Source organism: Triturus cristatus, chromosome 4_1, assembly GCF_964204655.1.
Source record: "Triturus cristatus chromosome 4_1, aTriCri1.1, whole genome shotgun sequence".
In the NCBI taxonomy this organism is placed as follows: Eukaryota; Metazoa; Chordata; class Amphibia; order Caudata; family Salamandridae; genus Triturus; species Triturus cristatus.
This window is the reverse complement of record NC_140585.1, coordinates 138085904-138088403: the sequence shown is the minus strand read 5'-3', so window position 1 is coordinate 138088403 and position 2500 is coordinate 138085904. Positions and strand designations below refer to the sequence as shown.

The following is a 2500-nucleotide window of genomic DNA, read 5'->3' as shown; positions in this document are numbered from 1 at the left end:
TTTTTGGCCAATGGTCACACAATCTGCTTTACATTCAGAGTGGAAAAAGTCTTTTCCAATACTCTTGTAGTCCTCACTTTCTCATTACTAATCATTAATAAAGTGGAGTACATACTGTAAACTCATTCAGGTTGCATCTTCAGTCTAACTACTTGTGAATTTTAGTGGCATTAAAAAGTGCTTCTATGCCGACGCACTGAATATGTAATAGGTTTGCAGAATTTTGACGTGACAGAATGGGTTTTTAGCTTAAGTGTGTGTGGAAGAACTGCGCAGTGTGTGCCTATGTGTGCATAGAGTGTTACATGTGTAAAATCTGTATGATTTGGGCAGTTAAAGTGCTGATTTTGCCTCCGAGTAAGAAAAGTACTACACAAAATGTATAAAGGATCGGCACATTGGCTGCTTTTGCTGATGCCCCCGTTGCCTAATTTGTAGTGCAATGGTTAAGTTGCAGAGTGTGATTGAACTTGGTTAGGAGACTTAGGGCCTCTTTCCGTGTCCTACTGATGATAAGGATGGCTTGATACCATTTTCTAAGCCCAGTATATTGAGAAAAAAAGTAAGTGAAGAAGAAGTGTCGAGTCGAAAGTGGTTCTCCAATTTCTCTCCACTTGCTAAAATTGCAAAGTCTCCATTATAGCATAGAAGAGAGCGTTAAAGTCGGGGATGGAAGAGGATGAAAAAGGGAAGTTTACTTATAGAGAGAAGTGAGAAATGCCCTGTGTGCACACACCGGTGTCTGACCATAGAATACATTTAAATAATGCCTCTAGAAAAGAGCTATGCATTGGTGCCTCAGTGGCCTAATGGATAAGGCGCTGGCCTCCTAAGCCAGGGATTGTGGGTTCAAGTCCCATCTGAGGTGATAACAAAAATCCGCCCTCTTTCTTTTCCAGAAAATTAGGTAGATTTATTACATGCTTCCTCTCAGAAGTTTATGAGGGATTAGGTACTTTGAAACGGTCCCATTTTACTTGTGTACACTTCACAGTCATGTTAGTGTTCTGAAACTGCAAAGTAGATTTTTAAATGCCTATTTTTGTGAGATGCATTTTCGACCGGCCAGAACATATTCCTTTGGAAAAAATGATATGAATTGGATTGGTGTGAATCTTGTTTCTAGAGGTGGTGACAGGCTTTCAGCTACTTGAATAGGTCAAGCCAGGATTCATAAAATTTATACAACCTATGTGAGTGTGAAAAATTAGCATATGCAGGAAGGAGCAATTTGTCCTACTTTCAAAACAGTTTCACTCCACGTCTGGAAACTTCCAGAGCTATGTAGAGAATAAAAATGAGCTTTAAACTCATGAGGAAAGAGGTTTGTATGGAAAAAGGAAAACAAAAGCATATCGTACTCATAAAATTCTCAATATATAGATTCCAAAAAAGTGCTTCCAGCGAAAAGAGCTGAAAGAACACTATGGGATGTAAACCTGAATACCTTTCAATAATATGTTCTCCATCCATGCATACCACCTACATGATAAAAATCATCTCAGGTGGCCGGATGACCGCGTGGCCTAATGGATAAGGCGTCTGACTTCGGATCAGAAGATTGAGGGTTCGAGTCCCTTCGTGGTCGTTTTTGGCCAATGGTCACACAATCTGCTTTACATTCAGAGTGGAAAAAGACTTTTCCAATACTCTTGTAGTCCTCACTTTCTCATTACTAATCATTAATAAAGTGGAGTACATACTGTAAACTCATTCAGGTTGCATCTTCAGTCTAACTACTTGTGCATTTTAGTGGCATTAAAAAGTGCTTCTATGCCGACGCACTGAATATGTAATAGGTTTGCAGAATTTTGACTTGACAGAATGGGTTTTTAGCTTAAGTGTGTGTAGAAGAACTGCAAGGTGTGTGCCTATGTGTGCATAGAGTGGTACATGTGTAAAATCTGTATGATTTGGGCAGTTAAAGTGCTGATTTTGCCTCCGAGTAAGAAAAGTACTACACAAAATGTATAAAGGAGCGGCACATTGGCTGCCTTTGCTGATGCCCCCGTTGCCTAATTTGTAGTGCAATGGTTACGTTGCAGAGTGTGGTTGAACTTGGTTAGGAGACTTAGTGCCTCTTTCCGTGTCCTACTGATGATAAGGATGGCTTGATACCATTTTCTAAGCCCAGTATATTGAGAAAAGAAGTAAGTGAAGAAGAAGTGTGGAGTCGAAAGTGGTTCTCCAATTTCTCTCCACTTGCTAAAATTGCAAAGTCTCCATTATAGCATAGAAGAGAGCGTTAAAGTCGGGGATGGAAGAGGATGAAAATGGGAAGTTTACTTATAGAGAGAAGTGAGAAATGCCCTGTGTGCACACACCGGTGTCTGACCATAGAATACATTTAAATAATGTCTCTAGAAAAGGGCTATGCATGTGTGCCTCAGTGGCCTAAAGGATAAGGCACTGGCTTCCTAAGCCAGGGAGTGTGGGTTCGAGTCCCATCTGACGTGATAACAAAAATCCTCCCTCTTTCTTTTCCAGAAAATTAGGTAGA

General features: G+C 40.3%; 2 non-coding genes across 2 annotated transcripts; both read left to right on the top strand.

Annotated features, from left to right (window-relative positions):
• The first annotated feature begins 795 nt into the window (after window positions 1-795).
• On the top strand, window positions 796-868 carry TRNAR-CCU (transfer RNA arginine (anticodon CCU)). Its single transcript has one exon. It is a non-coding gene; the product is annotated as a tRNA-Arg (tRNA).
• Window positions 869-1515: 647 nt separating this feature from the next.
• Window positions 1516-1588, top strand: TRNAR-UCG (transfer RNA arginine (anticodon UCG)). The gene has a single exon. It is a non-coding gene; the product is annotated as a tRNA-Arg (tRNA).
• The last annotated feature ends 912 nt before the right edge of the window (window positions 1589-2500 follow it).